We start from the raw sequence: 24,832 nt of genomic DNA on the forward strand, positions 1-24,832 counted from the left end.
GGAGAAAATTTGGCACAGCAAGGGCACAGCATGGCAGATGTTGGGAGGGGACATGAAGACAAAGTCACACCTCATATTCTTTAGGATTGGAACCCCTCACACATGTATGTAATCTTAATGGCTAAAGCTTGAAATCAGTTGAGAAACCCCAGAGCGTGGCGTGGCGTGGCGTGGCGTGGCGTGGCGTCCCGTCCCGTCCCGTCCCGTCCCGTCCCGTCCCGTCCCGTCAGTAACAAAGTGCTCTCTCCGTGCCTTTTATTAGCAAAATGCTGGCTGCCTTGCTGTTTCCGCATGTCCTTAAAGGGACGGCCCACTCACTGAATGCTGGTGGCTTTTCCCCTTGGCTCCAGACGTCTCCATTTTCAAAATGGTTGTAGGCTGTTTGGCTTCCATTTTTTGGTGCCTTTTCTGGGACCACAGGAAGGTGCGGTCCCAGAAAAGGCACTAAAAAATGGAAGCCAAACAGCCTGCAAACGTTTTGAAAATGGAGACATCTGGAGTCAAGGGGAAAAGCCGCCAGCTTTTAGTGAGTGGGCCATCCCTTTAAAGATGTGTGGAAATGGCCTAATGGAGGTATAGACTGCAATAATGAAAGAAGCCAGAATAAATAGGCTTGCCAGATCCCCCACTGCCAGCCTCTGCCCCTTGCTGTGCTCACTTGGCCAGTAAGGGGGGGCACTGGGAAATGGAGGAGGTAGGCCTGGGGCACATGCATGAAATGCACATGTGTTCTACCACAGCAACCGCATAATCTCCAGTGCGACGCGTAAGTGATGGGTTGTGCCTGGGGTTGATTCTCTAAAAATTGGACCCTAACACTAAGTTTTGGGGCAAGTTTTAGAGATTCAGCCCCAGCACAACCTGTTGCACAGGAAATAACATCATTTTCTGGTGCCAGGGTTATGTGCAAGCACTTTGTGCATGCACAGGTAAGTCCTCTCCTCTGACACCCCACCCCCTCCCCTGGTATGGCCCTTGGGGACCAAGCAACCCTGAGAAAAAAAACAAAAAATATTCATGGGTTTTGAAGCCACAGGCTGTTTACATGGAGAATTGGTTTCATTTTTATATTAATTCCATTAATTACAAAACACCCCACTTTCATCATTATTAATGAAAGAAATGCACAAGTCTACAATGTACTAATTACAAGCAAAATTTAAGGGTTTTTAAAAACCGCTCTCTCAAAAAAAGAAACACAACATAAAAAGGATTCCATTGATAATTTAATCAAATCATGTCACAATACCTATTCCAGTAAGAATATGCAATTGCATCAAAACTGATCAAAACTCAACTCTCAGCGGGGCATAATGCCACAGAGGCCACCCTCCAAAGCAATCATTTTCTCTAAGGGGTTGGATCTCTGTAGTCTGGAGATCAGTTGTAATTCTGGAAAATCTCTAGATCCCTCCTGGAAGTTGGCAACCCTAACCCTAATGTGCATTGTTCATTAATATAGTTAATATTCCAAATCCTATTTTTTAAAAAAAGAAAAATTAACAACTTTGAGAAATAGTTAGGAAAGTTCATTAATCCAAATTCTAATTAAAAAAATTAACAAGCTTGGGAAAGTGAGAAAGTTCATTAATCTCTGGTATTTTGGCACCTCACTGACATTGTTTCAGTTTGACAAGTGAGAGAGTAGAACAACACATAATGAAAATGGCAACCAGCAGAGTGTATATCAGACTTGCCCATAAAGACATTTGTGCTGATAGGTTTCTGCAAATCCTTGTGCTGTTTCACTGGCCTGGAGAGGGCTTTTTAGGTCCCATATAAGCAGGATGAAGTCCTCCATTTCCCCTTCCTTGTATCTTGGTCTGAGTGGCTACATTTAAGTGTTGTTCGACCTGTGCTTTGCTATTACCGGTTTCCACTGTGTTGCTGTGTAGGAGGCAGTGCTCGTCTTGAATCTCTCCAAAGCCAAATTCTTCCTGCTCTGTGATGATGATTGCCTTCTTGAGGCATCAAATGCTGCCCCTCCTGCCAGCTCTAATGCTACCTGTTCTCTTGGTTTGCTAAGCCTCTTTGTCACGCTACTTTTGCTAGCCTTCCTTGGGGTACCAAATGGCTTGCTTTGCCCATTCTGTATTGCTGCCTGCTTTCTTGGGATGCTAAATAGCTCTCTGTACCCATTCTGGCCTTCTGCCTGACTTCAAAAGTTATCAAACACTTCCCTGCACCCACTTCACTGAGCAATAATTCTAGTCTGGTAAGGGAAAGACCATTTGAATTAGACCCAATAAGATTTCTTGTTCTTTACTCCTCTAAAGTAATTAAAGGAAGTGATGGAAGCGTACTCTATTGCATACAACTATATTTGAAATAATAATAATAATAATAATTTGTATAGAACTTTTTGCATGTTACAGTGCTTCACTTCCATTATCATGCTATTTCTTAAACAGCCGTGCAAAGCCTATGAAAATAGAAAGATTTATTGGAACCTATTTTTTAAAGTAATTGGCTTGAATCAAAATGTGTTACGTTGCTGGTATCAAATTACATCAAGTTACAGACATAAATCCTGAAGAAAACATAAGCCTAACTCAGTAGTGAAGCAAGTAATATCCAGTGGCAGCAAATTTGCCTGTGACTGCTTGAGCACAGACATATTTCTCTGCCTTTGCTTTCCAAATGGAGTGCAATTTTTGAGAGCATCCACACAACATTGACTGCAAATCATCCACTTTCCGGGCTTTCCCCATTCTGGACACTCTCTGGATTCACACCATGGTAGCATCGACTAGATTATTGTATTGCACCCTACATTGGTCTCTCCTCAAAGTCAACTTGGAGACTCTAGTTGCAGCAAAACTCCACCGTTCCCTTTCTGCAGTCACTCCATTGGCTACAAATCAGTTACAGGGCTCAGTTCAAAGTTTTGGCTATCACATAATCTAACCCTTCATGGCCTTGGTCCCTCATGTCTGCAACACTGCCTTGGCAGCTTTGCACATCTGAACATGACTTTCTTGCTATTGCCTCCTTACAAATGGGCAAAATCAACAGCTGCCCATACATGCACATTTTCTGTTGCGGCCTTCACCTGATAGAATGGCCTGCCCGATGAGAAGCAGAATTCCTTTTGGTGGGAAAAGAGTCCCATGTGAGTATGAGTATGAGTATGCTTAGGAGGACCTATGCATATGTTTTAACAAATGAGTGACAGGCAGTGACAGAGCTTTTCCATACGCTGCTGCATCCTGAAGAGGTTGGGAAAGCACTTCAGCAAACTGCAAAAGTGAATTATTCAGGAGGGCTTTTTTACATAGGTAGGAAGCTGTACTGTAAGGAAATTGTTCTAAAAGATACTTTGATAAAGGGATAGGGACTGTAGACTAGAGATGGGCATGATCCAAAAAATTTTAACAATCCAGCAGATTGTGGATCGGCGCTGACGATGATCCCAAATTAACGACCTGTGTTGATCATCTCCCGTTCCCGAGCCGTGCATCGTGGATCGTGGAGGCCAAAGCGGGGCACGCTGGTATTATGTGGGAAGGTGGGTGATGATGGTGGCCGCTGGGCCTGGCGGGCACGGGGAGGCAGTGACGAGCCTCCTCCCCTCAGGTCCCATTCAGCAACACAGGAGGTCTGTGTTTGGCCGTCAGAGCTGCCTATCAGGGTTTGCAGGGATGAGATTGGAGTGCCCATGGCTACAGAACACCCCCTTCCCCCTCCCTCCCCTGGGTGCCTTCTCCCAACCTGTGACTGCTTTGCTGCTCCATGGTTGGAAGGAAGCCCTGCTGATCAAGGAAAGCTGGGCTTCCATTCGGGTTTCCAGGGCGACAGAAGGAGGGCAAACAGAGCTCAGGCATTCCCCTGGCTCTGTTGCCAGGGGAATAGATTGCTGGTGCCTGAGTGTCTGGATTCCCGATCTGAGCCCGAACGCCCCGATCCAGGCCTCTCCTGATCGCTGGATCATTGGCCGTGGCCGATCACAATCTGCCGGATCGCGATCGTGCGATTGCCATTATCGTGGGTTTTTTTCAATCGTAATGTGGATCGTGGCCATCTGTACTGTAGACTATACTATTGTGTAATGTCTGTTTCTGTAAGTATGCCCCTACTGGTTAATTTCAACATCATTCAACACGTTATGTTGAATATGCTGTGTTTCAGCTCTGTATCAGTTTTTTGCTTGTTTTCAATTTTTTCCAATAAAAACATACTACATTGTTTGTTGAATATCCCAGCAGCTGATCATACCGTCTTGCACAATGTAATTTAAAAAAAATATTTTATTTGGATTTCTATTTCGCCCTCCCCACGAAGGGTAATCGGTGTTGAGTTTCAGTGAGAAAGGAAATCTGTAAACAAACAAACAAACAAACAAACAAACAAACAAACAAACAAACAAACAAACCTCATATATTAAAAAGGATTTCAGTAAGAATGCAGACGTAGCATGTGTTCAAAGGTCTGGACGAGAAGATGGGCATGTTCAAAGTTCTGACCCACATTGGCACTGTTTTCCTTCTGTTAGCCACTCACAACCACCATTTTCCCCACGGGAGTGCTTTTTGAGTATTTTGTAAATTCTGTATTTTGAAATTGCAATACTAATTACTGATTGTTTAAAACAACTCTTTAAAAGCCCTCTGGTGGCAGATAGTATAAGGAAGGCTCCTCTGTGGACACTCCATTGCCAATGTAAATGCCTCTGCTCTGCAGCAGAAAAGAATGCAAGATGTAGAATCCTCTCTCTCTTTTTTTTTTTAAGATGTAGAATCCTCTCCATGTGCTTGCGTCTTCTATCCAGATCACAACATGTACTAATGAAAAAACAGAAGTACAGTTGTTGTGCATGTATAGCAGGACTGGATATATGTTAACATTCTAATGAATGCGTCAGGAGTTTGGTGAACAACTAGAAGTAAGTTTCTTCCTTTAAGGCAGTATACTTAAAAATTGATTTGCTTCTTGCCCTGAGAGAAAATGGATTTAAGTTATTCCCTTTCTTAATAGATGCCATCCGTTTTCATCATACAGATTTGACTTGTGCAAATTGACTCAAAGATTCTGTAGCTAGTTATATATATTTAAATTTCCAGTAGGGTATTTTCAGACTCGGGCATGATTTGTGGAAACTACTTTCTCTTAAAACTGTAATGTGTAAGTATGTGTCTGGCCTCATTCTGTTCTTATTTTTCAAGTCTTCCTGTTTCTGTGGGCTCACAAACTGGAGTAACAAGATTTGTATTCAACTACGCTGCTTCTAATTCTAATAAATCGTGAACAGATTTGACAGCTGAGGTGGGGCCATTTTGTATGCCATTTTACGTAGGATGATATTATCTAAAAAGAGAAACGGAAAGAAGGTTATTCTTTTTGACTTTAAGATGTGGCCCATCTTGTGGAATGCTCTGCTGACAGAAGCACTCTTGGCAGTTTGGCTGTTGGCCTTGTGGCACTCTGTTGATGTGTGCGTTTTTGGAAGGTGCTGGCTCTGAAGGGAGCTGGGTTGTTTCCACACGACTTACCGGCCGACGAGACGTTCCACAAAACACCCGGAAGGTAGCGTCCTCTCATGCGAAATAGCACCAGGAAGATGCTTTCATCCGGGAGTTTTCTGCGAAGTAGTGTCTTCCTGGCGCGATTTCGCGTGAGAAGACGCTATCTTCTGGGTGTTTTGCCGAACGTTTTGTTGGCCGGTAAGTCGTGTGGAAACGGCCCTGGTTGTTTAATTTAGTATTTATGCTGTTCTGGATTACTCTGGTTAGGCCTGATTCAGATATAAACATGCACTTCAAAGCCCTAGGTATCTAGTTAGTTTTCCTATAGCAGATCATTTTACTTCTGGCAAGAGGTATGCCTCAATAACTTTTTAGGTCCATTATGGGGTTGTGTACACAAGTAAATATTACTAGAGAATCTCTGTTTCAATTAACCAATTTTATTTTATTGTAGCATAAGCTTTCAATAAAATAAAATTGGTTAGTCTTAAAGGTGCTACTGGACTCTTTTTGATTTTGCTACTACAGACTAACACGACTAACTCCTCTGGATCTGTTTCAATTCTAAGCTTTTATTGAAACATAATTATTCAACGTTCTTAAAACAGGCTACGTTCTTAAAACAGGCAATTCTAAGCTTTTATTAAAACATAATTATTCAACGTTCTTAAAACAGAAAATTTAAATGTTTTATATGGAATGTTTTAAATGTTCTAATGCTGTTATCCACCCTGAGCCTGCTCACGGGGAGGGCGGAATACAAATCCGATAAAATAAAAAAATAAATTATAATAGAGATGTGCTATTTGGTACTCCTGAATAGAAAATCTATCCAAATAATACCTTGCTGTTTTTTTTTGGGAGGGGGGGGGAGTATATTTGGCATACCCAGATAATTCCAGATATATTTGATTATACTGAATATTATTTGTTTGTTAGCTGGCTTCTTCCTTCTGTTTGTTCCCAGGCCTTTCCCTGCTGGCAGCTGGGGGGAGGGGAGAGTGAGGAAGGAGGATGGGGGAGTGAGTGAGTAACTAGTGGGTAGAGGAGCTCTAGTTGTCTGGTCAATCACAAGCATTCTTTGACAGGAGAGCTTTTTCAAATTCTTTCAAGAACATAAAAGCTCTGGAAATCTGCCCTTTGGATTTACTAATGCCATTTGAATAAATGCTCTTTGGATTACTGCTGCTGCCTGCCTGCCTGAAGGACCACCTGAGGAACTTCTGCCTGGTTTGAGTGACATGGACTTGTTTTTTTCCTATGGGGGGGGAGGTGAGAAGTTGACCTGGTATTGGGTTGGGGAGGGTTAGAGTAAGGAACGAATCCTATTATGTCCCAGGGGAGGGTGGCATTATTCCAGATTTGCAAATAAACTCAATTTTAGTAATCTCACATTGTAATGCTGAATTGAGTTTCTTTGCAAATTTGGGACAATGGACACCCTAGGACTTAACAGGGACACTGGTTTCTTCTCTGACTACAGATGCTAATTTTATGCTTTTCACACCCCAAGTCTATCAAGCTAATTAAAGAAATCTCGTGAATGCACTACATCCCAGTACTCCAAATGCTTTTATTTTAAAATGGTGGAGTCCCTCTGACACAGTTTGTTCATTGACAGTGTGATTACCTCAGAATTGCTAATACTCTATTTACTCTTCAGTAACAGTGCAATTTACATTGAATTCCAGGAAGTGGTAAGGTGGTATTAGTCAGAATTTGAAAATGTATCTAGCCAGGTTTTAAAAGGATTATCACTGTGTTTTCAGCATTTTCCTCAATTAAAATTAATTCCTCACAGCCTTGTTTTTACAGAATGAAACAGGCTGTCTCAGAACATAATTAGCACGTCATGGAGGGCTTTATTATCTAAAAATTCAGAAATACTTAGATTTGACAGCAGGAGCATTTGGGGAGTTCAGAAGTTCACCTTTCAGATTGCAGTTATGTCAGGCAAGACCACAGCTGTGGCGGTACCTCTTCTTTTGTTTGGTATACAGGGTACTGGGTTCCTCCCTCTAAACAGTATTGCTGTCTAGATGGAATGGAGTTGTACTGATGGCAGACACTGTCTCCATTTAGGTACCTGGCTGAGAAGATGTACACTATGACAATAAACTGCAAAGAACATTTCAGAGGGATCAATGATGTATAACTAACAAGCGGCTGATTTTACTGAGCGTCCCCCCCCCAAACCTGGAGCCAATCCTGAATATAGTAGTTATCTTGGGTGCTGTTATTTTATTCATTTATTAGAAAAAAATGCCTCCTCTCCTGCTTGAGGCAGCTTATGAAATAGAAATAATAAAAAAATACAAGATATTAAGTAAAATTCAGCATTAAAAAAAAAGCTTCGCATAAAAACATACATCAAAAAAACAGACTACTGACAGGTGGGTAGCTGTGTTGGTCTGCAACCGAAGGCAAGATTTGGGTCCAGTAGCACCGTAAAGACTAGAGATGCACATGAACAGCAAAACAAACCAAAAAAAAGCCATGAACTGCCCAATCTGCTGTTCACAAACAAGCTGTTCATGAGGCCCCATTCTAAATGAACAGCTGGTTGTTGCAAGCCTCGTTCGTCACTGTTCGTCAAGCCAGACGGTCTGGCACTTGCAATCAATTCCCTTGGCGGTTTAAGAAGGGATTGTCTGAACTCTGTCTGAACTCCTGCTGTTTCCCTGGAAACCCCAATCTAAGCCCAATTTAGCTTGAGAGGCAGGTCTTCCTTTCAAGTGTGGAGCTCCAAATTTGTTATAACAAGGGATCAAAGACCAAGGGGGAGGGGGGCTCCCAGCTCTGGCTTTGGAGAGGGAGAGACAGCTGCTGTTGGCATTTTGATAGACAGTGCATTGGAGCTTGAATTTTCTTTGTGTGTGGTGGGATAGGGATCTATCCCAGGGCTGCTGCCAGGCTCTGGGCCAAGCTATTATTTATTATTGGTACCTTTCCTGCTGCCTGCTCAGCTCTGGTTTCTGGGAGTGGTGCAGTAGGGATCTTGACCAAACTTGGATGATGACAACAACAAAAGGGAACCTCCCGGAAAAAACACGTGAAATACACACCGGAGAGCAATGCAAATCGTTATATATCAAATTATTTTTATATAATTAAAGTGCAAAAGTGCAAAATTGTGCAACACAATTCACGGAATTTTCACTTGAACAAAGAGGTCCGTCGCAAAGAGCAATCACAAATTCATATATATACACAATCAAAGGTGGAGAGTGCGCAATCAGGGGAAAGGCAGTCCATGTGTCCAGAAATGGAATTAATAAGACAAAACTAGCCGACGGGCATCAGCTGTTGTTCTCAATTCCCGTTTCGGTTCTTCTTCTTCCAGGGCTAGTATTCATGGGTCTGCAATGCCATCTCTCCTCATTCCCCACAATAATTTCAAACGCAAATTAATCGACAGTTTCCTGGCTTAATGCAAAGCAAGATGATCACATTACTTGCCAATGCTGTCTGCTCTTAAATATTTACTCAAACGCCTTGGCATCTGCCAAATGTATATTGCTATCTCTAGTCAACAAAGTGATGTTCTTTGCATTGTCAGAGATGATGCTTCATGCTTTTGTTTTCTGATATTTTCACTTAGCACAGTGGGGTAGCTAGCTGAATAGTTTCCAATGATTTTTAAGAGAATTTTTTTCCAGCATTCAGATTTAATGTGCTGGTTGGTGTCCATGGAGAACCCCCCCCCCCAGTTCTGTTAAGTGACAAGCAATCATCCCAAAATGTTTATAATCCTACTGTATAAAAGGCTAAGTGTGTTCCAGACAACTCATTTCCTACCCTGGTGCGCCACTAGAGGGCGCGGCCATGGAGGGAAAATCAGGCGAGGCAGCCTGTCCCTTCAGAGAGCACACCATGCTGGGAAGCTCAGGCTGCGATCAGGCATGGAGCAGGCAGCAATGCGTGCCCCCCACCTTCATGCAGGTAGAATCAGGAGAGGAGCAGGTAACAATGCCCGCCCTGTGCCTTCACCCAGCAGGAACCAGGAGCAGAGCAGGTGGGCAATGCCTGTCCTGGACTTTACCTAGCTGGAAACAGAAGTGGAGCAGGTGGCAATGCCAGCCCCCCTTCACTCACCTGAGATCAGGAGGGAAGCAGGTAGCAATGCCCAACTGCCACTGTCATCAGCTGGGATCAGGCACAGTTCAGGTGGTGATGTCTGCCCTCCACCTTCACCCAGCAGGGATCAAGACTGGAGCAGGGGTAAATGCCTGCCCCCTGCCATTACCCAGCTGGGATCAGGTGCAGATCAGGTGGTGATGCCCCCCTGCATTCACCCAGCTGGGATCAGGCACTGAGCATGGGGCTATGCCCCCCCCCCACCTTCACCCAGCTGGGATCAGGAACAGAGCAGGGGGGAAATGTGCACTTCCCACCATCACCCAGATGAGATCAGGCACAGAGCAGGTGACAATGCCCACCACCCGCCTTCACCCAGCTGGGATCAGGCATGGAGCAGGGGGCATTGCCCACCCTCAGCCATCACCCAGCTAGGATCAGGAGCAGAGTCGGTGGCAATGCCCACCCCCTGTTCACACAGCTGCGATCAGGAGCAAAAGCAGGTAGCAATGCCCACCCCCACTTTCACTCAGCTGAGGCAGAGTGTGGAGCAGGGGGAAATGCCCGCTCCCTCCTTCACCCATCCAGGGTTAGGAGCAGAGCAGGTGGCAATGCCCACCCCCCTCATCTTCACCCAGCTGGGATCTGGCATTGAGCATGTGACAATGCCTGCTCCCCTTCACCTGGCCAGGATCAGTCACAGAGGAGGAGGCAATGGCCACTTGCCCGCCCTGCCCTTTTTACAGCCTGTTGTATTTTTTTCTCATAACAAGCTTTGTTCCTAGTGTTATATATTTAACCAGATTTTGTTTACAAGTTATATCTTTGATTTCCAGTCCTTGAAATCATGATAAATTTGCTGAAGTTGAGAGAACTTTGAGCATAAACCAAAGAAAGTTAGGCATGACTAAATCCCACTGGAATAGGCAGTGCATAAACACCAGCTACCATTAAGTTCAGTGGAAATAGTTACCTATTTATTTTATTACCTTTTTATTCCACCCTTCCTTCAAGGAGCTCAGGTTGGCTTACATCATGCCTGCCTCCTCCACTTCAACCTCACAATCTTCTCTCTCTCAGGTTAAGCTGAGAGAGAGTGACTGGCTCAGGGCCACCAGCAAGCTTCATGGCAGAGTACAGGCCAGAACCTAGGCCCTCCTGGATTCTACCTAGGGTTATCAGGTGCCCGCCAGTGGCGGGCAAACTCCCGGGAATTTGCCCCCTTATCCGCCGATTGTTGAGCGATCGGCAGGAGGGGGGAAACTCCCGGACCGTGCCCGCCACTGCCATGCACCTCAAAAGCGTGCACTGTGTGCATGCTCCCACCCCTTGCGCTGGCCGCGGGAACATCTCTGCACTCTGATTTGGCCCCAAACTGGCGAATTCGGAGCGCAGGAGCACTCCCGTGGTCGGCACGACAACATCACTTACAGAAGTGACATCTCCATCACTTGGCGTGGCAATGTCACTTTCGGAAGTGATGTCATCATGTTAGTGCTGATGCGCGGGGGGTAAATTCCAGAACCCTATCCTCCCGCTGAGAGGATAGAGGGACCTGGCAACCCTAATTCTACCCCCATAGTTTAAGCACTGCACCATATTCACTTTCAAACTGGATCTGTCTACTACAGCTTCCTTCTTAGATAGATACATGTATTTATGTAGTTCCTGTCCTACTCCAACTTCCAGGATTGCTTAGGGCCGTTTTCACACTGCTTACCGGCCATGGGACATCACCTCAAGCTCCTGGAATGACAGTGTCTTCCTGGCACGATTTTGCTGCAGTTCTCCCACGAAATTGCACCAGGAAGGTGCTATTGTTCCAAGAGCTTGGTGCGATGTTCCATGGCTGGTAAGCAGTGTGAAAACAGCCTATGTATTTCCTGTCAATAGGCTAGCAACTTAACTGTGTTGTGTTACTATAGTCTTAGTGATGGACTGCTGTAATATGCTACCTGCTTCTGCCCTTAAAGACAAACTGGAAACTTGAGATAGCTCAATGCAGCTGCCTGCCCTACGACTACTGTAAGCCACGTTGAATATATTATACCTATTTTAGAATGACTTCATTGGGAAACTCTTTACTTACAGGCTTGATTTAAAGGGCTGGCTCTGACCTTTAAACCAGGGGCTTATATGTTTGAAAGACTTTCTCTCCCTGTAGGAAACTATGTGCCAATTTATTCATTTAGAGTATTTCTGGAGTTCCTTTCTCACAACATAGTTGGGACCTGAGGCAAGTAACAACACAGGAAAAAACCAACCAACCACAATAAACCAAAATCAAATTGTTATTGCCTTGATAATATTACAGTTCAGCAGTGGCCTGCAAACTATTATTCAACTCCCCCCTATAATGTAGTTTTGCAGTCTTTCTGGTAGGTCACAGCAGGAAAGCTGGAGCTTTCCTTATCTCTTCTGGGTGGCTGTTTCAAAAGGGGGCAGAGCAACTGAGAACACCCATAACTAGGCAAAGGGTGGCAGCCTCCAGGTGGTGGCTGGGAATTTCCCAGAATTACAACTGATCTCCAGGAGAAAATGGTGGCTTTGGAGGGTCAACTTTATGGCATTGTATCCTCCTAAGGTCCCTTTCCTCCATAAACCCCACCCTCTCCAGGATCCACACCCAGTTCTCCAGGGATTTCCCAACCTGGAATTGGTAACCCTATCTAGTCAGCAGCAGATCATACTGTAGCAAGGGAGGGGACAGAGAAAAAGCCCTGGTGTGTAGAATGATGTCATCAGAAGGGTACATGCAGTGAGAGGCATTATTTTATGCAGGTCCCAAGTAGTGAATGGCTTTAAAGTTAAACAAGAGGACCTTTAATTGAACTTGGAAACCTACAAGCAGCCAGTGAAGAGATCTCAAAATTGGAGTAATGTGTTTCTGGCAATTTGCCCCTGACACATTTTACATCAGCTGAAGTTTCTGAATTGCCCCATCCTCCTTTTGCATTCTATTAAAATAAACTCAGGCAGCTTTAATGTCACTGCCTCCTTATGAAATTTGAGAAACATTTCCAAGGATTCTGTTAACATCACTGAGGGAAATGGCGAAGTGGTTAGAATGGACTAGGAGCTGGGAAACCCAGATTTGAATCCTCATGCTGCCATGGGAGTTCACTGGGTGACCTTGGGCCAGTCATACCCTCTCAGCCTAACCTACCTCAAAGGGTTGTTGTGAGGATAAAATGTAAATGTTCCTCGGCCTAATTCCTCACACATTGCCCCAATCTTATGGTCAGGAGAGCATCCTTTTTTTCTGAACTTCAGGAAATATGAAAGCTAATTTTGCTGAAAGTATGAAAGGAAAAATATAGTCTAATTTTCTTTTTATTTACTGATTGGATTTTTTTTAGTGCTCCAGGCTGTTTTGTGTTACTAGTAATTTGATTGGTTGCAAATGTATTTGTAATAGTTATAAGCCATTTTTATTGTTTTGTATGGTACTTAATTATTGCATGCCTTGTGGGCATTTTGTTAGGTGCTTTGAGCTATTTTCTTTCTTTTTGGGGGGGAAAGGCATTCAAAATGTTATAAATTCATAGATAGTTAGAGATGGTGCCATATCAAAGAAAACTTTGTTGTGTTTTGACTTGAGACCAGATGTGCTGTTATTTTCTTCCAAAGACATTCTCAATTGACTCTCTTCATGTCTGTTAAATTGCTCATTCAGCATGGTCACTGTGGTGAGGGAGAGGAGCTCCTCTCTGTTCTCTTGTGCCACTAGAATTCTTGTTCATCTTCGTTCTTCTGTGCTTCCACACATGGGACTGCGCAGGTGCAGGCCAGCCGCCGGAGAATTCTTCATTGCTTTCATAGCTCCGAAGGGATGGGAACAAACCACAAAAAAAACCGAACCATGATGTTCGTGGTTCATGGGTATTCACGAACCAGGAACCACGAACTGTCGCAGACTGGGGCAAGTTTACAAACCAGTTCGTGGTTCGTGGTTCATGGTTAATGGGGTTTAAATGTCCCTTTCTGGCCGCTTAGCAGCAGCAGAGAGAGGGGCATTTGACAATTTAAAGGGCCCTTTCCTGCCTTGCAAGTGGCAGGTCCCTTTAAACTATCAGCTGGCAGGTGGTGAGGAGGGGATCTCCACTTGCAAGCGGCAGGAAAAGTTTATATGGCCATTTCCCTGGGGAAATGGCCATTTAACCTGTCCCTTTAATACAACCCAAATGAACCAGTAGACCAGTTCATGGAAGTTCATGGAAACGAGCTTCCACGAACCAGGCATTTTTGGGGTCATAATTTGATTCGTGCCCATCTCTAGTTCTTAGTATCCTTCCTGTGATCCACTATAATTGTGTGGCCTTTTGACATCTTCTGGCTTTTGGAGCTAGCAGTTGATTCATCATCCCAGTTTTACCTCTCTCAATTAGGGTTGCCAGCCTCCAGGTGGTAGCTTGAGATGTAGAGGAATTGCAACTGATCTCCAGGCCATATGGATCTGTTCCCCCAGAGCATATGGCTGCTTTGGTGGGTTGACTCTTTGGCATTATACTCTTCTGAGCTATCTCCCCTATCCAAAACCCACCCTCTCCATGCTCCATTCCCAAATCTCCAGGAATTTCACAACCTGGAGTTGGCAACCCTACTCTAAATCTCCCCTCCCTAACCCTATCCTGCCTCCATCACTCAGATTTAAATTGCAAGCTCCTTGGGTCATCATGAATATGAATGTTTGCTTATATTACTCTTCCATGTATACCAAATATGTTACAATAATAACAGCAATTCATAATCATCATCAGGTGTCCCTAGTGCTTTTTTTTTTTTTGGTATTTTACAACCTGCTCCATCTTCCTTATTTATCCAAAGTAGTCTTGATGAAACAAGCAAGACCCCTTCAGTACTGGCGCCCTCCAACTCTCTGCCTAGGTTGGATCAGACCTATAGTTCCATGTTGTTCAGCACTAGACATGAGCAAATCTCTTCTATTCTACACCAGTGTTGTTTCACAATTCCATGATGTGAGCTGTTTTCCAGCAAGCCAGAAGAATTTTGGAAAGTTGATAAATGATTTTGTACAAGAAAAACATTTATTCCTTGGAGACTTACAAATACTCACACATACGTTCACCTCCCCCTCCCCCTCAATTAAATAAGTGGTTTTCCAAAAGAAAATTATTGTATTTGTTTTCCTTTCCTTGTACAAGAGTACAACAGCCCTTCAAATGAAGTTCTTTCAATCTAATTCCACGTGTGTTAACAACATTGTTATTTTCCCATTAATTATTTGTAACTATTTTTTTGTTTTTATATTGTACAAATGTGCAATCGTGTTTTGCTGCAACGTAAACCCCCTCCCTTCAAAACAAACCTTGTATGCTGAATGCTTAAAAAAAATCATTTGTGTTTTCATGTTCAAAAAGAGCAAAAGCAGACTGTTGTGTGAGGAAAAAAACAACCACTGCCCCTGTTTGTGCAGGAAATTGTATTTGTACTTTCATTTGGGATTATAATTAAGATAACAATGGAGTACACCTTAATTTTTTTTTTAAATGTTATTATTGAACTGCGACTTCAGAAGGACCTCAGCCCAACATTAGGCATTCAACTCTGGCAAGCATTTCATGTCATGCAGACCCCCCACCAAAAAAATCTGGGGAGAAATTCAGCAGAGGAAGATGTGATCCAATCTTTGTTAAGCCAGCTGGAGTTGATCTCAGGATGGTAATGTGTTCAGTGTGCATTGTGTGAAGCAGTGCTCATGCATTGCTAATCAATTATATTGAGTGACTCCAAATTCTAGAATTATGAGAAAGACAGAGAAAAAATACATCTGTTCGCTCTTTTCTACACAGTTCATGGTTTTATAGATCTCTACCATAGCCTCCCTTTGAAATCATACATATATATTCCTCCTTCCATCATAATATTATACCTTGTTGCTCTTATTCCCCTTATTTTCTGCACATTCTCTACCTTTTGCTGTTTCTAAGATGAGATGCCAAGGATGAGGTCCTCACTGTGCCATCCTAAGTAGGCTTACACCTTTCTAAGCCCGTTGACTTCAATGGATTCAGAAAGGTGTAAATCTGTTTAGGATTTCACTGTCCATAAGTAATCTGCGAGTCACCACGCCGTAGATGTCTATAATGGCTCTTAAGTTCATGTATTTAGTAGCATGACCTGCATTACTTTCCCTACCATTTTCAAAGGATGAATAAATTTGTGGCAAGCGAGCACCTGTGTCTTTAAACCATAATATGTCACATAACCCTGAGTGAATTGAATTGTCAACAGCCATTGTAGGGTTCTTTAGTGCTGGCGAGGAGATTATCTTTATTTAAGATAGAGACACATTATGTAGGCCTTGAAATCTAAATGATATGTGCTACTTTCATTTGGAATTGTAATTAAGGTGTATAATGTCATTTAACTGTTTAATGAACTCTGGATCATGCAAGGGAATACAAATATTTGACCTTGCTGACAGTGACTGATGGATTGAAGCTGCATAGCATGGTATCATTAGAATGTCAAATAACATCATTATTCATGATTATCAGGAATTCTTCAGGTGAAATGGCAAACCTAATGGAAAGCTATTATTTGTGTGTGGGCTGCAGTTTGAATTTCTCCATCAACGCCAGCGCATGGATGATGCAGAATGCAAGGCGTACATATTTATTGTGTGGCAAAGAACAATTTCCATTGCATGCTAAACAAATGATGGCAATAATAATACCGTATTTCAGCAGGTCATCAATATGGATCACATAAGAATTTCCAGCTAAGAAATGCTGCTTTTTATGAAAGTGGCCAATACTGCAGAATTTAGAAGAGTTATGCTTTCCCAAGTTCGTTGAAATCAATGGGTTTAGAAGGGTGTAAAACTATTTAGGACTGTCCTGCAAGATGCTGGAGCATATTGCTGTTCATTTAAAAAATAAATAATTTAGAAAATGTATATGTTGTCTCTCTGGAGCTCTGCTTGAGACAGCTCATAAAATAAGAATAAAAAACCCAAGAAATACGAAATGAAATGAGCATTAAAAAGCCAAGGGGCATAAAAACAGCATAAAGTAACTTTCAGCAGCCTAAAATGATATTCATGGAACAGTCTAGAAGGAGGCCATAAAAACAGCTTTAAAAGATGGAACCCTTCAGTTAAAAGCCTGCAGAGAAGGAAATGTTTTGGCCTGGTACCTAAAGGACAGTAAGAAAGGCACTGAGCAACCCTCAATATCTATCTGCTCTCCTTCAAAAGGAAGGGAACAGCCATAATGACATTTTTGGTTTGATGGATATTTCTTAACCCTGTCCCTCATATTTAATGGTTGGTTGTATTGAAAGTTTTCTGGAAGTGGAGATACTTGAATGCTTGGGCAGAAGCAATGTGTGAAGTGCCTGAGGACCAAAACTAAACATAACACTAGAAGATCCATTAATGTTCTGATATATGGGCCCCAATTCAGATTGTGGTGCAGACATAGAAGTTACACACACACACGCCAGTTAAAACTACCCATCAACCTCAATCTTCTCTTTGCCTGTTCCTGCCTTCTAGTTAGGGTTACCAGCCTAAAGGTGAGGCCTGGAAATCTTTGGAAATGACAGTTGATCTCCAGAGTATGAGCGTACATACGTGCCATCAAGTCACGATTTATAGCAACCCCAGCAAGGTGCTTTTAAGAGAAGTGAGAAACAGAGGTGGCTGGCCATTGCCTTTCTCTGCAGAGTCTTTCTTGGTAGTCTTTCACCCAAGTACTGACCCTGCTTTGCTTCTAAGATCTGATTATTGGGCTATACCTAGGGTTGCTAGCTTTGGGTTGGGAAATTCCTGGAGATTGGGGGGGGGGGGGGTGGAGCATGGAAAAGGTGGGGTTTGAGGAAGGTACAGGCCCCAGCAGGGTATAATTCCATATAGCCCACCATCCAAAGCAGCCATTTTCTCAAGGGATCTCCACCTATCACTTGGAGGCTGGCAATGTTAGCTATACCATGCTGCCTTCCCTCCATATGATCTACAGAGATCAGTATGTAAGAGGAAACGGCAACTTCTGAAAGTGGACTGTATGATATACTACAAAGTCCAGGCGATATGGAAGTCCTAGAGTAACTACAGAAGGCTGATGCTGTAGAATGTTGGTTTGTCCTCTGGAAGCAAGATCCCCTCTGAGCCCGTTCCCCTCCCCAAAATCTGTTGTCTCCAAGAACACCCCCAAATCTCCACGGATTTACCAAGCTGGAGATAGCAACCCTACATCCAGTGCTACGTTTGGTGCTTGTATATAGAGGGGGAAGTTTGAATTGGTGAAACCATATGGAAGGACATATTAAACCCCTCTTCTTCTCTTCCGCCCTGCCCTGATCTGCATGGCTGCTATTTCTCCTTACAAAGAGTTGGAAAATATCTATTTATGGATTTTTATGGACCCTGCAAGCCTGGTTAAATATGTATGTTTAATAGCCAGTTGTAATATTAAGAACACCTGGATGAATGGATAAAGCCTAGGTCTTGTTTAGTTTTAGGACTGGGAAAGGAGAAGATCCTGTTCATTATGTGATCCTTTAAAAATAAGGAATTGGGAAATCCAGATGTGAAGAAAATAGAGCAGTGATGCTTCTGCATTTTTGGAGAAAAGCCTACGGGCAGTTTATCCCAACCTAGAACATTTAGCAGTGACAGAGGTGGTGTCTGCTGTGTGGATAAGTGCTATCAGCTTTCATCCAGGATGCTGTTCTTATTTACCGCAAAACTCTTAGATGAATCTCCCTCTACCATTCAATGTGTCCAGTGTACCTTCATCATGAGCAGAGAAAAAGGAGAACATCAGTCTCTGTACGTCCCCTACTGAAATGTCCTGATTGCACATTTGGTGGTCTTGGGGTGGTTTATTCAAATGGTCAGAAACATAACTTCTGATCAAAAAGAGTCCAGTATCACCTTTAAGACTAACCAATTTTATTGTAGCATAAGCTTTCGAGAATCAAGTTCTCTTCGTCAGATGCCTGATACAGAGACTGGTCAAATAAAGAAGAGGAAGAGAGAGAAGAGGCAATTAGGGGGAGGAAGGGGGAGGGAACAATCAAAACATTCCTTTGCTAGTATATGTAAACATCTCCTTTTAGTGTGTGTATCAGTTGGCTTCAAAGGAGTTTGCCCTGTTAGTTTGTAGAAGCCAAACAGCTAGACCATCCAATTCCAATGCAGTATGGGCCTTCGATAACCACAGCTCTCCCTGCCAGATGCATCTGACAAAGAGATCTGTGGTTCCTGAAAGCCCACGCCAGGTGCCACTGAGCTCCCCCAGACCCCACCTCTGTAAAGGAAATCTGTTACCTGTGGTAATGTGATAACCATTCATAGTCCCTATTCAGTCCCAGTGCCACCTGGCGTAAAAGGAGATGTTTACATATACTAGCAAAGGAATGTTTTGATTGCTCCCTCCCCCTTCCTCCCCCTAATTGCCTCTTCTCTCTCCTCCTCTTCTGTATTTGACCAGTCTCTGTATCAGGCATCTGACGAAGAGAACTTGATTCTCGAAAGCTTATGCTACAATAAAATTGGTTAGTCTTAAAGGTGCTACTGGACTCTTTTTGATTTTGCTACCACAGACTAACACGGCTAACTCCTCTGCATCTATAACTTCTGATCATTACTTTTGTTAGAAAAATGACAGCCAGCTTCAGATGTCCTCATAATTTACTGCACACCATTTTAGAAGCACGCTGTGACTGTTTAGTTGCCGCATGATAATGCAATTTGTATGCGTGAAATGTATTTTATGATGATGACTAATTCTGCTCTTGGGGACCCTGCTGAATGCTTGGTGATGTTACTGGGGCAGCCGTGGAGTGGAGTGTAAGTTTCAGGAGTAGACTCAGAGAAAAAAAAGTTAAACTTTTTTTTTTTTTAAAGAAGTAGCTTAGTTTGCATAAGTCAATTTGGAACTGAGCTGATTGTAATGTGCCCATAGTTAAAACGTAGCCCTTTTTCAAGAGACCGTAAGAAGTGCTTAAACTATATTTCTGTTTGAGTATCATAAGAAGTTTAAGGACCCTTTGTATTAAAATGCAATCATGTATGGTTCAGGGTAACAGGAATGCTGTTTGTCAGAGAAAACTCGTATTTTTGAGAAACCAGCAGCATTAATACAAATACCCTCCTTCGGTAATTTGATTTTGCTGATTCCATTTTCAGGTTGGTTCGCTGCCTTCTCTGAGTAGCTTGTGCATATGTTATCTTGCTTGATGAGATGGGGAAAATCGAGGTAGATTGAACCAGCTTAAAATGAATTTTAATGAATTATGATTGCCCTTATTCATAACATATCTTTGGAATAGAAATAGCTTTTTGAGACATTACAGTTACGACTGCAGTTCTGAAGACTCTAGGGGTCCAGAGATTTATTTTCAGTTCAAACTGAGTGGTAATACAGAAATGGGTGCATGCTGTTTAGATTTATGCTTTCATCCTTTATGATATACGAGAGAACTTAATTATTCCACGTGGGACATGTCTATACATTTTCCTGTGGACACAGCTCAAGTGGAAACTGACATGCCCATGCAGCTTGCACTGAGTCCCCAGCTGCATTCCATTTCTTCTCCTTTTTGGCTCCCCCCCCCCGAATTTTGTTCTTATCAGCAATAAACTAAGCATGTTAAACATTCTGTATTATATGATGGCAAATAATTAGTCCAAGCATAGAAGCTTTCTGTCTTCTAAAGGGGCCAATTAATTCTGGAATTTGGTAGCAGACATAAGACTTCACATCACCTCCTTAATTTGGGAGTGGAAATTCTAAGTGACATCCTGGAATTCCTGTCAGTTCTGGTAGGCCTCCATCTGTGCTAGCTATGTCTGAAGGCCTGCACATTTCTAATGCCACAATGAGCCAGTTGCTGGTATCTAACAGCCTCTGCACAGCCTGGGCTTAGTTAGGGTTGCCAATTGCCCACAGGTAACAGAAGACATCCAGTTGCCTGCAGCCTCTGCCCACTATTGCTCTGCAAAACAGCAAGCATTAGGAAAATGGAAGGCCAAATGGGGGGGGGGTGATCAGAGTGTGTGGCATGATGATGTCACTTCTGGCATGATCTAGAAGTGACACCATTACGTTGGGTGTTCTAGCTTTCATGCCAAATGCTATGGTTAAGCCATAGTGTTTTGGGTGGATGCAAGAGCATCACCCCCCCCGCATGATGATGTCACTTCCAGGTCATGCTGGAAGTGACATCATCACATTGGAGATGCCAATCCTTCCCCATAAGTCTCTGCCTCTCCCATCTCCAGCTGGTTGCCAACTCTGGCTTGGGAAATGCTGTTGATTTGCTAATGGATCCTAGGGAGGGCAGAGTTTGGGAAGGGGAAGAAGTACAGTGGGAATTTGATTCCATAAAGTCTGTCCTCCCAAGCTGCCATTTCCTCCAAGAAATTGATCTCTGCAGCTCAGTTGTAATTCTGGAAGAACTCCAGCCCCACCTGGAGGATAACAACCCTTTGTGGCTTGCGCAATATGACCTGCACTTTGCCAAGCACCCTAGCCATGGAGGACACTCTCATGTATCCTACAATCAGATCAACTCTAATGGGTGCATGAATATGATGACCTGCATGCTGAAAATTGCTGCAGTTGAAGAGTCATCTAGATGGTGATGGGAATGCCATGATTTGCTGCACAGGGTGTACCATCCTATTTAGGCCTCATATGTTCTCACGCATGTGCACTTCACTAGCAGTTGTGCTGGCTCATTGGTACTGTATTCCTCTGTGCAACAAAGAACAGTGGAAAAGAATGCCACAGTAGAATGCATCCATGGATTTTGACCAATAGATTTGCCTGTCTACTGTTTAGAGAGTGTGAGCCAATAAAAAATTGAGTAAACAGATAGAAATCACATCAAAGACCGACATACAACTTGAGTAGTGATGTAAAATGTCAGTTTAATTTCCATATCATTTCCTGACCCATGGGGTGACAGAAAACCTACTGAACAGGTTTCCCAGAAAGAGGAGGAAGGCCCTATTAACAAATTAACAAATCACCGCAGGGACAGAATTGAATTGTTTGAATGGACCCTCCTCCATGTGAGGCTGTACTACAGTCTATGCAGTTACAGAGCTCCTCCATGAAGAAGTGCTGATTCATGCAATTGGCACCTTCAGCCAGTCTGGTCCCTTCTGCTTCTGGATCTGGTGGTTCCTATGCAATCTCATCCTGTTTTGAAAAAGAATGTCCTCACTTTTTTTTTTAATGTACAGCAATGTGTAACAATAAACATATATTTTCAATAATTTGAGATCTCTGTTTTATTCCAAGCATCCTGCTGCATGTATTACAAAAGCATCTTTTTAAAAAGAAAAGTGTAAGTAGATGCTGTATTTCCTGCCAAGCATTATTTGAAGGATAATTGCTTTATCTTAAAACAAAAGAAATGCACAGTGAAAAGCGGGTCATCAAGAAGCTTTGGGAGGACTATGGAGCATATAATGTCTCTGCAAACAGAAAACACATACACATTTCTTTTAAATAACACAATCCAAGCCATTAAAGCAAACATCACTGTAATAGTACATGCAGTCCTGCCTGTGCCCTAGTAAATTCTCCAGAAATCAATAATACCAAAAAGAAAAAAAGATAGACAAAATTAATCACTCTCTCAAATATCTCTGTGCTAATGTAAATGCTTTCTTATCGCGAAGGAGCTGATGGTTATAAAATGAAATGCATTTAAATATGTGGTTAAAGATGATTAAAATATCATACAGAACCAAAGCACTCCAACTGTAGATATTCATTAAATTGACCATTAATAACTTGTGATAAAGAGGAATAGAACGGTGTTCATAAATTTTGTATGCAGATTTTATTAAGCTGGCACGTTCTCTGAATTGATTCCATGACATCTTTGGGTTGTGGCAGTATAGATAATAGCTCCTTGTATGAGTCTTTCTATAATCTGGGAACTGTAGTTATATTATGCTCCCTTTGATTATGGCAAATTTTTTTTGACTGGTCTGCAATCAGTAAAATATAATTATGGACTTTTTTTTTATTTGTGACCCTGTAAAGTTGTGTCAGCATTTCCATTACAAAATCTGTTTGTAAGGTTTATAAATCGGACATTAAAATGTGCTCAGCCTTGACATAGCTTCTGAAAGGTTCTTAACCTGATAATGAAAACATTTTCCTCTTTTCCTTTCCCCCCAGGGAGAGGGGTGATGATGGAAAGTGAATCAAAGCTATGCATGCGTCTCGGAAGTACCTGGCGCTTCAAGAGGGGCTTTGTCCAAAGCACCTAAAATTGAAATTGAATTTGTCGATCTGGAGAATATGCCCCTCTCTTGCGATAGTTATAAACTGATGCTTCCGCTTGAGAGATCTGTTAGGCGTTTGCTATACAGGAGTTGCTTTCCAAAGCGGCATTAGGTGAGGATACTTGGCTGCATAGCTGTGAAAAAAGGTTGATGGATGAATCTGCCATTAAGGCAATGAAGAGAAGGTAGAAAGGCATTTTAGCAAAGACTGGGTATTTTTGGAAATGTGGCAAGCTAGAAGTATAACAACATAACATTCCATTTATATACCACCCTTCAGGACAACTTAACGTCCACTCAGTACATTTTACAAAATGTGTTACTATTATCCCCATAACAATCACCCTGTGAGGTGGGTGGGGCTGAGAGAGCTCTAAGAGAGCTGTGACTGACCCAAGGTCAACCAGCTGGCTTCAAGGAGAGGACACTGGTTTCAAGTGGAGGAACCTGGTTCTCCATATTAGAATCCTGCCGCTCTTAACCACTACACCAAACCAGGTTGGTGGATGGGTTGGAATTGCCAAGACAAGGCAGGAAAAAGAAAGAACGAAGAAACAAAGGTTTTTGATATTCTAGGTGGTAGACCATGGAGGACTATACAGAGAATTAAGGGAGCTTCCAAAATGGTTTTGGTCAAATTTCTTCCCAGATTTTGGAGCTCCCGATTACCCAGTCTTGTTTCTAAAGCGGAGCTGATGGAATAGGAATGTTCCATTGTTAAAGAAAATTCTGAATTTTGTACATGGGTATATGGGTGTATGTTCAACTCATGTGCATCTCCCCTTCTCTCTCTCTACATTACTGATAAACACGTGCATAGCTAAAACTGCACAAAAAAGCAATTTTACCTTTTAATGAAAAGTTTTATCTACAGACATGTGAAAGGAATAATCATGCAAAAAATTGAAATGAAAGCCACAGAAGAACTATACATACTGCTGAGGGCTTCAGAAACCAGGAAGACTTCACTCACAGTCCACGAGAGAGGGAAACATACAAGCAGGGAAAGAAGCTCAGCTTGAATTTCATGGATGATCAGAAATTTGTGATGACAGCTAAATGTGGTTGTATGGTTGATAAAAAGATCAAATGGGATAATCTTGGAGTATACAGTCTTGAACTTCTTGGAGGGAAAACTTGATATAAATACAATAAAGCCATGTTGCCTGAGCTTCTTCACTTGTGGTAGTGAACAATCAAAGGTAGTCACTGCGGGGCTAATGGCTGGCTAATACAAACTACAGCTTTTAATAGCCGCCAGGAATGTGGAGCATGGAAGTTCTTCCTACTCTCTGACCAGTTTTATAGACCTGAGCAAAGCTGTTAATGATAAGACATTTAGGAGATCATTAATTTATAGAGTCACCATAACTTGGAAGTAACTTGATGGCACGTGCACGCGTGCACACACACACACAAACGGAATTCCCTCTGTATGGAAACTCTTTAGCTGAGATGTATCTGGCAGCTGTAACATTTGAAATGGCTCTTAGAGCCTGTGCATATAATATTGTAGTAGTCTTACCAGCACTGTGGAGGGGACTCAAGGAAGCTTGTGTGAGAACCAGCCTAGTCTAGTGGTTAGACAGTCAGTATAGGATCTGGGAGACCTAGGTTCGAATCTCTACTGGGCCGTGAAAGCTTGCTGGGTGACCTTGGGCCAGTGACACACTTTTAGCCTACCTCACAGGGCTGTTGTGAGCATAAAATAGAGGAGAGGAAAATGGTGCAAGCCACTTTGGGTCTCATAGTGGAGAAAGGCAGGTTATGTATAAATAAATAAATATGCAATTTTCCTGATCATAGATGTCACTGCTGTGATCTTTGTGTGTCCTCCCCCCATCAGATAATAACTGACATATGAAAAAATATACAAGGGATTGTTCAAAATGCAACATCTGCGCAGACTCTCAGAGGAAAATCATTTTTTCAATGCAACTTTGTTGGTTGAAATTTTATGCTACTTCAGCCCCTTTTAAGAATAACTTTTCTTGTACATGGAAAAAGAGTAAAG

The 24,832-nt window shown here is 42.6% G+C and overlaps 1 protein-coding gene across 1 annotated transcript in view; it reads left to right on the forward strand.

The window, feature by feature from the left end:
* The window catches only part of FHIT (fragile histidine triad diadenosine triphosphatase), a 1,476,895-nt gene that overhangs the window by 602,170 nt on the left and 849,893 nt on the right, over positions 1-24,832 (forward strand). The window lies entirely within an intron of this gene.

The sequence above is a fragment of the Eublepharis macularius genome, chromosome 4, assembly GCF_028583425.1.
Source record: "Eublepharis macularius isolate TG4126 chromosome 4, MPM_Emac_v1.0, whole genome shotgun sequence".
NCBI lineage: Eukaryota > Metazoa > Chordata > Lepidosauria > Squamata > Eublepharidae > Eublepharis > Eublepharis macularius.